The sequence below is a fragment of the Molossus molossus genome, unplaced genomic scaffold (genome assembly GCF_014108415.1).
Source record: "Molossus molossus isolate mMolMol1 unplaced genomic scaffold, mMolMol1.p scaffold_m16_p_7, whole genome shotgun sequence".
In the NCBI taxonomy this organism is placed as follows: Eukaryota; Metazoa; Chordata; class Mammalia; order Chiroptera; family Molossidae; genus Molossus; species Molossus molossus.
Window position 1 is genome coordinate 35,686,445 of NW_023425401.1, and position 17,441 is coordinate 35,703,885.

The 17,441-nt window shown below is 44.9% G+C and overlaps 1 protein-coding gene across 4 annotated transcripts in view; it reads right to left on the reverse strand.

The window, feature by feature from the left end:
* Positions 1 to 2,111: 2,111 nt before the first annotated feature.
* Positions 2,112 to 17,441, reverse strand: part of CDK14 (cyclin dependent kinase 14) — a 595,016-nt gene continuing 579,686 nt past the window's right edge. For all 4 annotated transcript variants that reach the window (XM_036246264.1, XM_036246270.1, XM_036246267.1 and 1 more), the window contains one exon: positions 2,112 to 5,134. The gene's annotated coding sequence lies outside the window, so the exon portion shown is untranslated. The remainder of the gene's footprint in view (positions 5,135 to 17,441) is intronic.

Genomic DNA, 17,441 nt, shown 5'->3' on the forward strand with positions numbered 1-17,441 from the left:
TGACTGTCGCCTCTGCTGCCACATTGAAAAGTTGGCAAGTATCTCCCAGAGCTACTTGTTTGCCCTCCTGTAGATACCAGTGTTCCATCTTCACCTTTTGTTGTTGTTAATCCTCACCCAAGGGTATGTTTCCATTGATTTTTTAGAGCGGGGGGGGGGGGGGGGCAAAGCATCCTGTGAGAGAGACACTCTGATTGGCTGCTTCCTGCATGATCCCGGCCAGGCTGGAAGTTGAACCCGGGACCCTTCGGTCAGGGCCCGCGGACGCTTTAACCACCAAACCAAACCGGCCAGGGCTGATCTTTGAAGAGCTCACGGGATTACATCGACCCAGGCTCACAGGCTCTACAACGTGAGCCCTGCCGAGGCTGCGGGCGCGACCTCAGCAAGGGCGTGTGTGCTTCCGGGGCTGCTGGAAGCTGTATCCACCTCACGGCCTTGAAATGACTCCAGGGATCAAGTGGTTCTTTGGACACTTCCACAGCTCTGATCAGTTTCCAGGGCAACATTTGGTGCCCATTTAACTAAGAAATTTGCCTATTATCTCTACCTTGGGCACCATGATGTCTCCCCATTTCTTGTCCTAGAGTCCACAGATGAGTCACTGTTTTCTGGGAAACAGCGACAGTCGGGGGCGCACGAGCTGGCTCCTGTGAGCACTTCTGGAATGGAACAGGCATCAGCTGAGAGCACTTGTGTTTGCTTTTGTGAGGATGTTTGTGACGGTTTATAAACTAGTAAGTCACGGGTGATCCAGGGGAGGAGCAAGGGGAGGGGAACCGGGGGTAGCTGCTGCCGGTAGGTGAGGGTCTGCCCAGGGGAAAGGCAGGTGTCCTGGGCCCTTTTAACATGAAACTTGAACTTACCCTTCAAGGGTAAATATTTTCAAATCATATCTATAGACCGATGGCTGCATCTGACATGCAATTTATTAGCAATTTGCCAATGGGGGTTCGTGTGGGGTTATGAAGCCGACAGATCTAACAAGGTGATGATAGAAAGGACATCGACCCCCCCAAGGCAACATGGCCAATCCCAGGGTGAGCGCCCCGCCCACCCAGGTGCGGCCCCACTGGGTGGTGTTCAGGAAAGTGTGCTCGGCTGGCAGAACATCGGTGGACTGAAGCTTTGATTTGTATTCAGTGGAGGGTAACCTACTCGCCTCATCTTAGGACACATGCAAAAAAAAAAAAAAAAAAAAAAGGAAAAAGGGGTAATAAACAATAAATAGGGTTGTTATTAAACAAAACCAGACTGGCCGCAGATGAGTAGAACACCTGGTGAACACCGGAGGAGGAGCTGGGGGCTATGACGGCCTCTTCCACTTCACCTGAACTCGGCCTTGAAAATCAGGGACAGGGAGGGTTTCAAACATTCCTGGAACGTTCCTGCTGACTCACTCCTTCCCACATCCAAGAGCACTGTGCATTTCGTCTCTCATTTCTTTTTTTTCTTTATTGATATTAGAGAGAGAGAGAAGGAAGTCAGAGGAAGAGTGAGATAGAAACATCGATGAGAGAGAACATCAATTGGCCGCCTCCTGCATGCCCCCCACAACCTGGGCACGTGCCCTGACCGGGAATAGAACCGGTGACCTCTTGGTGCCTGGGTCAACGCTCTACCACTGAGCCACACTGGCCAGGCTCATTCCTCTCTCTCAGAATGGTTGTGCCTAAGAGTTTTCAAGACCATGTTTCTTCGACCCAGTGTGTGGTGTTTTGGATACCCACCAAGAAGATGTACCAGGGAAATGTACAGATTCTTTTATTCCATATCATGTTACAAGAAAATAACAGTGACAGCTGACAAACCATTACATCTTTCATAATACAGACAAATTACAATTGGGGACAAATATGCAACATGTATTATTCCATTCTCCTTACTATGTGTTATTTTGCAGTATAATAGTTTTCTGAATGATGCTAGCACATTTCTTAGGTACCCCTGTTAGAAAGTACGCATCTCAGTGTATCTTACAGGAAAAAAAAAGATTAAAAAAAAAAAAAAAAAATCCACTCCCAGCTAGAGAATGCAGATTTTATATGTGCCTCTAACATATGCTGCTGTGGTGTGGGAATGAGATAGGAGATTGCTGTTTTCATTTGAGGTTTTTTTTTTTTTTTTTTGCTTTTTTCGTTTAGTTTTTGGTGTAGGAGGATTGCAAGGCAGTAAGGTATGTGGTTTCCTCTGCCTACAAGCCAGTAAGGAAGATGGATATTCTGCACTATTATGCAACATCTTGTTATGTATAGGGGCAGGCGATAATCTACCCCAGTATGTACAGCCTAAACTTCCTCTTATATAACAAAGATTACAAAACCAGTAATATTCACAGATGAGTATCTTATATAGACGCATAACCTAGGGTAGTGATTACACTGGCTGTCACGCTCACACTGAGGAAAGGGTACCGGAGTCCTTGCTTTCTCTGCAAGCCCGGAGGCGCCCCTGGAAACTTCTCACCGCTCCTGAGAGGTAGAAACAGCTTCTCACCCTCGTATCAGTGGGTGGACAGCCACCCCTGCTTGACGCCCCGCTTTTTTCTGAGCACTGCGAACATTCCTTCTCATGGCCTACCTATCTATATTTTTAAGTCAACCCTTCTGTTCCTTTGAGAACATGGACATGCAGCCCCCGTGTCCTTGCAGAATGCCGTGTGTGCAGGATGTGCCTTGGTACAGTCCCTGCGCTCATGTGTTCTTACTCGCCAGCTGTGTGGATGCAAGGTACTCCTTCATATAAAAATAATCTCACAAAAACATTCCAGTGCTTTCTCAGTGGAATAATAAATCTGCTAATGAACACATTCTGCGATGATTTTTGTGGCTGCCCTCAGCTAGCGCTGGTGGGAAGGGAAGGGAAGGGAGAACGAGAGACAACCCACACCTGGGATGTTCTGTGCTGATGGTGAGGACGGGGGGCTACAAATCCCGACACAAGATCTTCTGAGAGGTATGTCTCTGTAATAAAACGGGTTTACCCTCACTGAGGACTAGTATGTTTCATTTCCCGAGAGACGCTGCCTATGATAGGGCAGGATCTCTAAATGACTCTAACATTCCTCACTGAAGTCTTTTAACACTAAACATTTTCAAATTAGAAAGCTTGTTAAATAGCAGGATTTACCCATCAGTTGCTCTCGGTTTAAACTTAGGAAGATACAAGAGTTATGCCTCTTCCCCAAGTGAATAATTCAAGACAAATCACAGGCAAGGCTGTTTTTAATTGCATGTAAGGTTTTCTTCTCCTTATTTACTATAAGAAACCTTAATTTAAATACACATTAAATCAAAATACCTCTAAAGACTACCACTGGGTTGGAATGTATGAAAGAAGAATGGGAAATACTTCTAGGTAGCAAATAGTAAATACTCTAGCCTTGGGTAACTTTTTCTCTTTCACATCAATCAGTAAAAAATTCCTGCTTTACACTTAGAAGTGTACGATGAATGCTACTTCTGGGGAGGAGGGACGGTGACCCTGAATATATGATATGCTCACACCTCACTCCGGGGAAGGTGCCATTCTAATGTTTAGGAATTCTGGGTCCAGTTCCCTAGGTCTGCACTGGGTTCGACTACAGAAAAGCCTTTCTCTTACCTGACTCTCAGAGAAAGTCTTTGTCCGGCTGGCTCATCATTCCTAGACTTGATCCCCCAGAGTGAGAAAAGCATTTCAAGTTCTCAGTCTCTCCTTTTTTTCTAATAGGAAAATGTAAAACAATGTACACGAAGTATTTCCACAGATCAGGAATTCGTGTCCTGAGAAGCTAGGTTTCATGCTTTACATGCATTTCCTAGCCACCCCCTTGGCCTCGGCGTTATCTAGGGTTCTGCAGTGAGGCCCGTCCCCCTGGGAGACAGCGGGCATCAGACAGCTTCCCCTCCAGATCAAAGCCCACCAGCGCCCAGCCCGCTCCCCCTCCGTGTCATCCTCGCCTTCATCCTCCGGGCCTCTCAGCTCCCTGAACGAGGGAAGGCGGGCCTTTCTGTTTCCCTTTCCCACCGTTAAAGCAAGACTCCTGTATTGTTTCTACAACCTGCATTCAAACATTTTTGTCCAGGAGACAGTTTAAAGTTAGGGTATCCAATGATGGCTTCCAGTCAGCTTGGAATGTTTTAAACAAAAAAAAAGTAATTTAAAGGTGCTCTGGTGTAAACGAGCCCATTTTTAACTCTGGGTCACTTTGTAATTTGCCTTTTAAATGTTAACTAGCAGACATGGCTTTCCGGGCCCATCCAGCCCAGCCCACTCTGCGCACCCAAGGTTTAAACATTCTGTTCCTCACTCTTTTCCCCACCAAGCTAACACAAAGTGTCAAAGAGTGGATGGAAAAATAAGATGTTGACAAGACCCAGACAATGTAAAAAGTCACCTCAGTCTCCGGAGGTGGAAAAGTGAGCAGTTTATCCCTGTCTTTGTTCTTAATGCTTGATCCCGGTCTCTTCACTTCCCACCTACTGGAACACAGTCGTGCTACGCGACCTGAAAATGCTAAGCAGACTCTGATAGCCTATATAAACGTGTGGTATTTCCAAGGAAAAAACAAAAAAACAAAAAACCACACTTGCAAACGTCCTCAAAAGGTAGGCGACAAGTCGGGCCCCACGGCCGGGGACCCAGTTGTCAAATTAGTCGGAGAACACGGGTTTGCTTTAGCCGAACATCTCCTTCCTAGCGGCTGTGAAATGTGCACGGGTCTCCAGGAGAGCACACAGCTTCCCGCCACCACGTGGCTTTCAAGTACCGACGTGACTGAAGAAGTGCGAACACCAAATGTGTTGTCTTAATGTCTTTAAGACATGGCTGGTAAAAGCATAAAAACCTTTGCAGGGACGCTGTGCTGCGGAGGGAAATCAAACAAAATCAAACACAAAAGACTGAAAAGAATACATGCCATGTATCAGGAAGCAAAGCTTAATCTTCACATAGTTCTTGGAAATCACAAGGTATCCAAATGCGTGCAAGGTTTTAAAGAAATTGCGGAGAAAACAGGGTCTTGCCAGCTTCAATTTTCTTGTAAGTAAAATCCACCGCAGGGAGTAAAGGAAACGGATCTGTGATTCCCTTCCTATTATTGGCCACTTCATTAAATTTTTTTTTTTCTTCCCAGAATGATGACAACTTAATCCTAGAAGGAGGAAAAGAGAAAACTGTTATATGGTTTAAAAAAAAAAGAATCTTACATCAATCATTTTTCCTAAATTACACGAGACATCCAAACTGGTCAGGCCAAAGTGAGACCACCCGTTTTCTCCAGAGCTACCCCAAACACGTGTCCGAGGTAAACTTGTCTCCTTTCACCCATAAAGCTCTTGTGAAAAGACAAACAAATGTTCGGACTGATTTTCCATGAATTTAAACTTCTCTTTGGTTAATACAGAGAATTCAGCAAGTTTCCTTCCCCAAATCGTCAGTGGTACAGGACAGATCATCACGTTCATTTTTATGAACAAGGAACAGAAAAATGGATCGCACACGTGCTTTTATCAAAAAACCCAGCTGTCGATAACCCCTCCACTGCCTAGTATGGGACCGAGTGTCGGCAGAAGGAGAACTGGGCAGCACGACCTGACCGGCCAGCCTCCGCCAACCCCCGGCCCGTGGCTGCGCACTTCCGACCACGCTGCTTCAACTCCTCTCTATTCCACGTGAAGGGTTGGAGGAGCGGGAAGGATGTTTTATTCTGCTCCTGTTCACACTTCTTTTTGGCCCTTAGGACTTGCACTAAGTCTCTAAGCTGGGAAAAAATGTCTCGCCAGGAGGGGTGGAAAGAAACACACCTAGGTTCACGAGATCCGATCCAGCAGTCCAGCGAGTCCCCAATCAACGCATCGCCGTTTAGAAGCTTGAGGTCACAAAGCCTGGCCGGGCCTGCTTGTCCCCTCTACAGTGCCACACTGTCGTCCTCCCAGGCAGAGGAAAAGGAAAGCTCGGCCTTTTGGGGAGAACTCACAGGGCCGTCGCCCCCTGCTGCCATGTAGGCCGCAGCACCCAGGCCTTCACCCACGCCTGGCTCTACCCTGGCCAAGACAGCCGAAAGTTCCCACCTTGTTACAGTTGGGAGTGGCAGCCTCTGCTCATTTCTCCCACTGACTATGATGACTTTTTGGAAGGTTAACCTTCCATCCACCCTCCCCCCCTTGTTGTTTAAGCTGAAAGTCATATAACAAAATTAACCATACTAAAGCATATACTTTAGTGGCATTTAGTACATTACAATGTTGTGCAACCATCACCTCTACCTTGTTCCAAAACATCTTGTCATCCCCCAAAGAGACCTCAAATCCTCTCCTCTCACCTCAGCTCCTGACAACCACTAACCTGCTATCTGTTCCATGTAGTTACCTATTCTGGATATTTCACATAAATGGAATCATACGATATGTAGCCTATTATGTCTAGCTTCTTTCACTTAACATAATGTTTTTTAGGTCTTTATTGTAGCATGTATCACTACTTCATTCTTTTTTATGGTGAACAATATTCCATTTTATAGATTTACCACCTTTGGTTTATCTATTCATGAGTTGGTGCACAATTGGGCTGTTTTCAAATTTTGGCTATTGTGAGTACTGCTGCTATATTCATGTACAAATATTTGTTTAAATACCTGTTTTTAATTCTTTTGAGTAAATACTTAGGAGTGAAACTGCTGGGTCATATGGCAATTCTGTATTTAACTTTTGGAGAAACTGGCAAACCGTTTTCCACAGTGGCTGCACCATTTTATATTCCCACCGGCTACATACAAATTTTCAAATTTCTCCACACCCTCTCCAACATTGGTTACTTTCTATTTTTTTTTTTTTATCCTCACCCGAGGACATTTTTCCATTTTTTATTCAGATAGAGCGGGAAGGAGAGAGAGGAAGAGAGAGAAACATTGATGTGAAAGGGACACATCAAGTGGCTGCCACCCGCACGACCCAACCAGGGCCGGGGACAAACTGCAGCCAAGGTACACGCCCTTAGCGGGAACCGAACCTGGGTCTCTCTGGACCGCAGGCTGATGCTCCAACTGCTGAGCCAAACTGGCCAGGGCTGTTTGTTTTTTCTTGATTATAGACATCCCAGTGGGTATGAACTGGTATCTCACTGTAGTTTTTATTTGCATTTCCCTAATTATTAGTGATGTTGAGTACTTTTTCATGTGCTCATTGGCCATCTGTCTATCTCTGGAGACATATCTATTCAAGTCTTTGGCCCCTTTTTAAATTGAGGTGTCTTCTTGTTAAGTTGTAGGAGCTCTTCATACATTTGTATCTTGATTTGCAAATATTTGCTGCCTTTTCATGGATCGCCTTTCACTATGTCAACGGTGTTCTTTGATGCACAAGACATTTTAATTTGGATGAAGTCCAATTTACCCACTTTTTATATTGTTGCTTGTGGTTTTGGTTTGTATCTTAAAATCCGTTGCCAAATCTACGGTTATAAAGATTTACTCCCAGGTTTTCTTCTAAGAGTTTAGTCCTTACGTGTGGATCTTTGATCCACTCTGAGTTATTCTGGTGCACGGTGAGAGGGGGGGGTAGCATTCCCTTCACAGAAGTGCTCTGTCCTCAGTGAGCCAGATGGAGACGAGAGTCCTGACCTTCCGTTTCTGGGAGAGGTGTAGGGGTGGACAGAGAGGGCTGGGGGTCGATGGGTACCACACATAGGCTTCTGCTACCACTAAATCGAAACTCCTCAGTTGTTAGCTCGAATAACTGCTGCTGAGCCACAGTTCTCATGTGGCTCACTTGGCCACCCCTCAGCCCAGCAAGGTTGTCCAGTTATGTCTTTATCAGACCTCTTCTTTAAAAAAGTCACCACTCTAACAGAAATGACATGGAAACTACGGTCTAGCTCTCATCCCACGCTGTGCTTTTCCAGGGACATGAAGGAAATCTCCCTTTTGCTCTCCCTGTTGCTCCCCTATAATCATGCATTCTGATGTAGGCATGTGGCATCTTTTCTGAGGCCCATGATCAAGGTGAGAAAGAACACTTGTCCCTGTAGCATTTCAACCTCACCTGTCTGTCTACAAGCATCTCTGGACAGTCCCTAACCCCACTACCAACCTCAATATTTTTATTAAGCAGATGACCAAAATGCCCTTTCTCTTCCGTGTCGCTTAAGCAGCAGCTGAGATTCAAGCTCCTTCCTGGCCGAAAGGGAGTGTGGGTTTGTCCCGACATCCGCTTGCCTAGGCATGGTGGTCCCACAGCCACACCCAAAACACAGTCCTTGTCTGGCTCTGCTCCACGCCACCATGTTCAACAGAACGCAGACCTGGGTCAAGCTGACCTCCTGAACCAGTGACTTCCTTTAGTCCCTCTTGAGGGGTGAGGACACTGCCTGTGAGGGATCAAGTAAGGGGGCAGGTGGCATCATTAATTCTTGATTCAGCTTCGTTTTGTTGACCACTGTGTCCTTAAAGCCCAGCCCAGACCCAGCTCAGGTGCTCAGTACACAGATGTTGAATGTAAAGGAAGGGAAAAGGAGGAATCTGAGAACTCGGGAGTGGAAGATGTTCTCAGATGCAGAGGTCCCTCAGGGCACACTGCCCAGGGCACACGCCGTGACCTTGCCGAGAGAGCACACTGCCGGGTTCAGAGCGGGCCGTCCACAGATGTACCAATGGCTGAGAAAGGCGGGTAAGACTAACACCTACCTGCAAGCCAACCTCTTAGAAACCCATGACATTCTATTTGAAAAGAATACTTTGCTTTTCAGTGTATTTGATTTCACGAAACAATGAACTGTAGTCACCGTAGTCCACGGCATGCTACTATCGTGTTGGTTGACTTAAGACTGTTTCTGAAGCCATTGACAGTGTGTATCCTTGCTGTTGTCCTTACTGTTCAAGTGTAATCTCTGTAAGAATCACATATACTTAAGCCAGGGCATAAGTAGAATCGGATAATAAAGGATCATATATAATGATAGTAATTGAATAATGAATGGTGAACACAGTGATTTTGGATACATCCACTTAATTAGGTTTGGGGTCAGACATTTAAAGAAAGGATCCGATAAAAAAAAAAAAAAGAGGAAGGAGGAGGAGGGTGCCCACGAGAGCTAGACCCTGTCCCATCTCTGAGAGATGACTCCGTAGCCCACACTGTGCCAGGTGCCCTGACCGACACTGTTCACCAGCGGCACGCGATGCCCCTTTTTCCTCCTTGGGCAACACTGGTATGTTTCGGTTTTCAAGGTAGGTGAATATACTGCTAGAAAAATTCTTTAAAATCTAAATGTAATCATACATGTGATGGGGATGTAGGCGAAAGGAGAGTCTATGACATTCATAGGGAAGCAAACTATAATAGTGATGTAAATCCTTCCCTTACATGTAATAGATTATTGAAACAGAACGCACACACAACACAAATGAACAGTGAAGATAAATTACAAGCTCAACTGTGTGCACATCAGTTCATAGGTATATAAATCAGTAGATTAATGGATGCCATTTTTATCTTGCTTTCTGCTTTTACAGTGCTCTTTCTCTAGAAATGAATGCTTTACACAAGAAATTGGATTTTATTGATAAAAATCCTTATTCAGAAATATCTACATAGAGCTTCTCAGCTATAAATATTAATTAATTGGATCGCTGGTACCCACAATGCAACTTTGTTCTGACCCATGTGCCCTATGAACTAGATATTTTTTGGATTCAATTTTCTTAAAACCAACTGTCAGCGTCATGTGATGGAGGAGATGAAAAATGAAAATGAGCAGCCCCGCTGTGCAGGTGGGTGACCTGTGGGGGAGAGTCTGCCTGGTAGGATTTTTACAGGAGCCATCAGACACAGACCAATTGATTAGATCATCTCATACCCGCCACCAACTAGGCTCGAGAGACTAATTAGAGAGAGTGCTGCCTGCGCAGGCACCCCATTGACACCTAATTTGCTCAGCCTAAGCCTTTGGGGAAAATGTATTATCTCTGCAGCTGCACTTCATGCATTTCTGATTTGAGGCATCAGCCAGGAGTGCTCCATGACTCTGACCAAACCGAATGCGGAGCCCTACGTGCTGAATGCAAGCAAACTGACCCACATTAGAAATGGGCCAGGCTCCTTCTAATTTCCTCTGTCCTCCCGTAACATCTCTGTGTGTACATACGCACGCGCCCCCTGTACACACACGACGTTTACTCTGGGCGGGATGACATAGCCGGGGACCCTAGCTCGGGCTGCTTCCGTGTGATCAGATGGGCTTTCTTTGGCCAGCCTTATTTACCCACTCGAAGGTACTGTGTTTGTTTTACTGTTTTTCATAAATTACTAAAACGATTGTTTTCCTGCTGCACTTTCCCTCCACAAAGTATTTTTCTAGAGGCAGGTTCATCTACCCCCACCCCTACCCCCACCCCCTTAAGACTTCACTGCAGAGAAGTAATTATTTTGGTTCTAAGTCACAACAACTGTAGGCTTTCCTTTCATCGCCTACATTGTGAACAGGATATTCACCAGGATGTGTGTGAAGCCATAGGGTAATCCGCTCACTTCTATTTGAGAGACTTCTTTGTAAAGATGACTAACAGAGAGGGTACAACCACTAAAACCTGATGGAAAGAAAGCTACCTCACGACAGTAAAGACAGGATAGAATTATAAAATAACGGAGTTATGTTCCAGAAAAACAATGTACGTCATTTGACCAAGTTTAGCTTTTATCGGTTTCTAGCCTGGAATAAATCTAATTCCAACCTCCTTTTCTAATGTAGACTCCAAGTAACTGGTACATCAGGAGGCATTTAAAGACAGGCACGTAACTAATTACATGCTTTCAAAAAAAGAAAATAAAAATAAAAAAATCCAGACAGTCTGAGAAAATTAGGGTATCTTTGCGTGAAATCCGGTGGCTACCCCAGTGAGCTTCCACAGGCTGGGATGACGAGGGACATGCACCAGACCTGCTGTGGTGGTGTTCTAGAACAGTCGTACGGTTTCATGCCGTTGACTCCCATGTTGGGTGAACGACTTTATCCATGTGCTCTGGGAATTACAATTCTGCTTTGTAATTTTCACATTTATCTTATTCTTAATAATGCAATGAAGATTTGGGGAGATAACTTTAACTGTCTACTTTTTAAGGCAGCATTCAAAACTGGCCTAAATTAGGCACCCAGGTAGTTGGAAGATTCCAGTGGCCATCAGAGTGAATGTTTTTCTGAAGGTATATGGAGAGTGACTGTAGGGGAGATGTTTGAAAATAGTTAGAAAATCTGGTCCTTAACTAACACACAGAACTGTCTATAGAATTTATTCTGTTTTCGCAGAAAACAAAGTTAAGAAAGCTTCCCTTCCCCTAGTACCGTATTAATAAGAGTTCACGTGAAAAATAACCAGAAGCCCCGACTAGTTTTGCTCAGTGGTTAGAGCGTTGGCCCGTGGACCCAAGAGTTGCGGGTTTGATTCCAGTCAAGGGCACGCACCTGAGTTGCAGTTCAGTCCCCGCCCTGGTCGGGGTCCTGTGGGAGGCAACCAGTCGATGTGTCTTTCTCACATGGATCTCTCTATCTCTCTTCCCCCTTCCCACTCTATCTGAAGATAAATAGAAAAATATCCTTGGGTGAAGATTATAAATATATATATATGAAGAAAAATAACCAGGAAAAATAAAACCTTCCAGGCTGTGCCACTTTGGATTTGATTTTGCTTAACATACTACAAAAAACAAACTAATCTTTTGTACCTAATTCATCTTCCAGCAGATTTGGCAACTGGGAAAGTCAGTCCACAAAGGTTACTAAACCCTAAGCACCTGGGCAAGTCCAGATCTCTCTGAAGTCGCCCTATCATGTCCACACACAAATACACACACCCATGACCTATGTTCATTTGTGTATCTGTTACCCATATACTCACATTTTATACTCTAGACTTTATATGAATAATGTTGGCCTCAAAATGACAAGTTTTAAACTTCAAACTGATTTTTAAAAAGCTGGGGACAGCTTAATGTCTTCATTTTTCGAGAGAGTTTAATTATGCCATGATTTGGCTGAAATATAGGTTTTCTTTGAGAACATCTGAAATCGGTGTTTTCAGTTATTCTGACATTGCATTGCAGCTCCTTGGGGGGTGGAAAGAAACGGGTCGAAACAGAAGGAAGTAGAAAATCAGTCAAATCTACTTCTGTAACGTATTTCTGACGTGTGATAATCATGCTTCCCACCCCCGGAAGAGAACACATCTTTGAGACCAGCCAGAGAGTATTAATTAAAATGAATGCAGAGAATGACGGGCTTTTGTTTTAAACTTAACAGAAGGTCCGTCATGCAAAACAGCCCAAACGCTTCGGCTGAAAGCTGTTTGGTAGCATCCATATGGATGCACTAACCGCGGCGACTGTGCACATTTGAAGTTTCATGCCAAAGTGGTGATCTTAATTAAAAATTTTTAGGCGATGCTATAAGTGTTACGTCTCAAAACGAAGCCTTTCTCACACGGGAGACTGACTTAACATGTTTCAACACGCATCATTATCAACAGACGTTTACTGAAATCCCCGACCAGGCATCGTATGAACGTGTCGTTAGCTGTGGTTGAAAAGGATGCTGTATCTTAATGGCGAGACTCTTTAGTAAATCAATTTTATGTAAATGTAAAACACTGGTCACATCTCAGACACATGTGGACCACAGGATAGCAGTGCTGGGAGTGTGTCCTGTCTCAGAGAAGGCCAGGACTACCACGACAGTCAATCTTTTTATTTATTTATTTATTTTAATCCTCACCCGAGGACACTTTTTCCATTTTTTGTTCAGATAGAGTGGGAGGGAGAGAGAGAGAGAAACATTGATGTGAAAGGGACACATAGAGTGGCTGCCCCCCGCACGACTCAACCGGGGCCGGGGACAAACTGCAACCAAGGTACATGCCCTTAGTGGGAACCGAACCCGGGACTCTCTGGACTGCAGGCCGATGCTCTAATCGCTGAGCCAAACCGGCCAGGGCCAGTCAATCTTTTTAAAAGATCATATATATAAAACCATCCACACATACATAAATAGACTGTAAGGTTTGAAGTGGCTCATTGAAATAGTTTTAACGACAAAGTTAAGACTAGAAAAGCTTTCATCAAATGTGGCTTATTCTTTTCAAGGATTTCATATTTGAAGCTTTATTTGCTCAGCAAACCTTTATAATCGATGGGCTCCCAAGTGGGTATAAGTTAATTAAATAGGATTCTGACACTTGAACCTTCCCTAGATATTACAGTCCTACTAAACTGTATTTAAATAACCAAATACAAAGTCATGTAACCCAGCAGCAGCATGTGCATTTTCTAAAACTTAAAACACACACACACACAATCTCATAAACACTTCTTAAGTAGTTAGCAGTCAAGGAAACATGAGGACTGGATTCGGGTCTGACTTTAATTAAAAGATCTGAGAGGAGATGTGACTTCATTTTGGGGTGTTTTTTTCCCTCCAATGAAAACTTGTCTGGTGTTGAGGCACAGAAAGTTTTCATGCTCAACATTATGAACTCAATATATATGATGATCTACAATTTGAATCTGTCTCATAAACCATCTATTTAGCAGAAATCTGCAAAGCTAAAACACGCATTTCTGTAGGTAAATAGAGAATGGCGTCAGCATAACCCAAAAGCTGTGTCGGTTCACAGGAGAGATTTCTTCCCAATGTGAACGTTTCCAGCTACCAACTCACAGCAGCCCTGGGCAGGAGGCAGAAGCATCAGCGGGCAAGCGGAGGAGGTGTCTGGACCTGCACCTGCTGTCCATTCACCCGCAGGCGTCCCCTTGGCTGGGCTGGGCCACATGCTCTGTCTTGGAATGAACTGTCTACTGTACAGTTCTCCCAGATCTTGGCCCATTTTTCCCTTCCATCCAAAGTCTGATATCTCCAACCCTTCCCTCCAAGCTTCTCCACCCATAAATTATGCTAGTATTTTTACTAGTTTTTTTTTTTTTTTTTTTTTTTTAATCCTCACCCGAGGACATTTTTGCATTTATCTTCAGATACAGTGGGAGGGAGAGAGGGAGGAAGAGAGGGAGAGAGAGAGAAACATCGATGTGAGAAAGACACATCAAGTGGTTGCCACCCACACGACCCAACTGGGGCTGGGGACAAACTGCAACCGAGGTACGTGCCCCTAGCGGGAACCAAACCCAGGACCCTCTGGTCCGCGGGCTGATGCTCTAACCACTGAGCCAAACCGGCCAGGGCTATTAGTGTTTTTTAACTGCTTTTGTGAGTGCTACATGCTGGAGACTCAATGTCTGTGTCCCCTTAAATTCATATGCTGAAATCTAATCCCCAATGTGCTAGTATTTCAAGGTGGAACCTTTGGGAGGAGACTAGGTTACGAGAGCAGAGACCAGCAAGAAGGGGAAGAGGTCCCTTCCCAGCCACTGAATCTGCCGGTGCCCTGATCTTAGCCTTCCCAGCCTCCAGACTGCGAGAAATTCATTTCTGTTGCGTATAAGCTGCGCAGTCTACAGTGTTCTGTGACAGCAGCCCGAATGGAATGCATTTTGATTGGTCTGCCCTTTGTTCTACTTTTTCCCCATAAGCCATACAATTTTTACTGTGATGTTTTGCTGAACACAGGTAGAAACATGACTATCACACTATAACAAAAACATCTATTCTTGTGGGGCAGCGCACACTCTGATACTGTCACACGGGACATGTTGTGGACCCTGCCGTAGCACATCATGTCCACCAGGAAATGTCAGCAAGAAGGGTCCAGGACACCAGAGCGCCCGCTCCGCTCCCCACCAGCTTTCCCACGTGGCTGCATTACAATGTGAACGGTGCCCATGAACAGCTCTCCCCAAAGGACACATCACTGAGCACTGGCTCATGGCAGCTAAGACGGTATCGACATGTAAAGTCATCTGATGTGCACTCTCCACAAAACTGGAACTGGTTATCGTAAAGTATTTTGTTACTGGTTATGCTACTATATAACACGTTGCTATATTTCTCTAATACCCAAGATGAGTTCTAACAGTTATAATCAGGGAACATGTGTGTTGTTAGGAGAAATAAATACCAGCATTGTGTGCTCATGTAGCATTTTCTCCTATCCAAAGTACATTTCCATTTATTCTTGCATTCAGTGAAAGTGTCTGAAAAATAGAACCATAATCTTAAAAAGAAAAGAGATTTTTATAAACTTTTTAAAGGTTCCGATCCTTTTAGTCACTGGTTCCATGTCTTCTTGCACATGGGCAGCAAGAGGTCTGCTCCCAGTTTAACTGCTGGCACACTCACCACCGGGCTGGTACCTTGCAGGGATGAGGAGAATCTGGCCACATCAGGCCTGAGAAATCAGGACCAGCTAACTTCACACCCCTCACCAAGTTACCCTGGCCAACTACAGCAGGCTAATTTTTAAGCTGATAACTCTGTATGGTCCTCAAATGATGCTACAGATATCCAAATGCCCCTTGGCAGAAAAAAGGTCCCCCACCCCTGCAGGAGCCAGAATGACTACCACCCATCCTGGTCGTTAGGACGGAGGGGGTTTCCAGGATGCGGAACTTTCAGTTTTGAAACTGGAGCAAGCCAGACTGAGTTGGTCACCCTAACAGAAACAACAGGATTGATCTGCTGCCATGTCCAAGTTTATTGGAAAAACAGAGCCAGTGAGCTTGGCACTCGACTCCATGAACTAAAACACACTGACATTCCAATCTTGAAACGTGCGTCACCAAGACGTTACAAATGCTGAACCCCGAGAATGACCGAGCATTTGCTGATGAGAAGGTGGGAACAGAGCCCCCGGCCTGGCCTTCTCTCCTCTAAGCCCTTCTCTCCTTGACCCTGCTTCGGACTTCCCTCTGTAAGCTTGTCACTGAAGCCGCGGTGGACCCCATTCCGCTCTAACGAGGCTGCCGGCTTCGAGACCATCAGCGCGTTCTTCACCACAATTCTCAGTTGCACTGTCAATAAACCCGTCCGTTTAAACCCACACGTGTGGCCTGGAGGAGATGGCTGAGGCCACCGCTCTCAAATGACAAGAAGTGTAAATACTGCCTGAATCTCCGTGGCAAAGGACCCCTGCTCAGTGAGCAGAGGTGGAGCCAAGCCGTCAATGGGCCTGCCTATTTCAATTCAGAAAACATTTACTGAGCATCTGTTTCTTCCAGCAAAGCACAGCGTTCGGGGTAACGGGAGAATAATACCAGGACTAGTAAAGCAAAACCCGGGTGGTGGTCTGGGGCTGGCTTGAACTGGCTCACAAGTGTCAAATGGTAACATTTTCAGGAATTTTGCAAACCAGTTGTTAAACACAGCCACCCTTGAAATTGGCAATGGAAGGAGGGGTTATACCATGAGCTACAAGACAAGCATGACCAATTAGGGCTTTTCTGCATTCTTTCTGAAGAGCTGGCTGTTAACTATTTACCAACGCACCACTGCTGTCGTTAGGAGCCTCGAGAGTTTGGAAGGGGATGCTGGCCAAGACAACCTATAAGTCCAAATGGAAAATGGAAGTGTTATCCTACAGGTGCCAATGCAGTGAGAAAGAACCGGGCTTTGAAAGATAAATAAAAGTTTAATGTGTAGAAAGGGAGGAAGGAGGCCAATGGGGCAGGCACATAATTGGATGTTAGAAAACAGATGCGGCGAAAGCTGAGAGGGTGGGTCAGGGTGGTGGAGCGGAGCACCTTCTGTGCCGATTATGAGTTTGGGCTTTATCTGTGTGTAGTGAGGAGGCTGTTGAGTGGGGAGTCCCCAGGTTCTAACCCCAGGGCAGCCGAGTACTCTTCACACAGATGAAGGCTCAGCGGCTTCTGTGAAGTGTGTCGGTGAAGAGTTGTCTTCTTCAGGACGCTATTGAATTAGATAATGCGACGATTCTTCAAATAACTGTTGCGACTGCTCACAATGCACCAGGTTTGTAACACTTCATGTTGAAAGGTCTTATCCTGCCTGTGAGAAGTATCCAGCGTGCCCAGGACTAATGATGACATAGAAACTAAACTTCTACCTAAGGGAATGCAGTTTTCAAAATGTAGCCCATGCGGATAATTTGGACCTTTTCATGTACCAGAAAGACTCCTTAGATAATAAATAGTTTGCTCATATGTATCTTTATATTTGTCTATGCATTTAAAAGGAAAAGGGAAAAAAAGAATATATACCGACTCCTAGCTTTACTGCTTACTCTGCTGTCCTTTATAAGTCAAACATGATTTACTGTTTTTGATTAGCACACAACCTCAGACTGACTTTAAATTGCAGCCTTTGGAGTTATGAAATACTGTCAAATCTTTTAAAAAGCAACTGCAATGAATTAGAAAACGTCATCACTACACTCTTGTCTTGATTCACTGTGGTTGCACAATGTGGACCAGGAGGTTCAGCTCATTAAAAATGTGAAGCCTGTAATGTCTAATAAATAAGACGTTCCCATCACCATAATTGGTTTCCTCCTGGTATAAAACAATTAA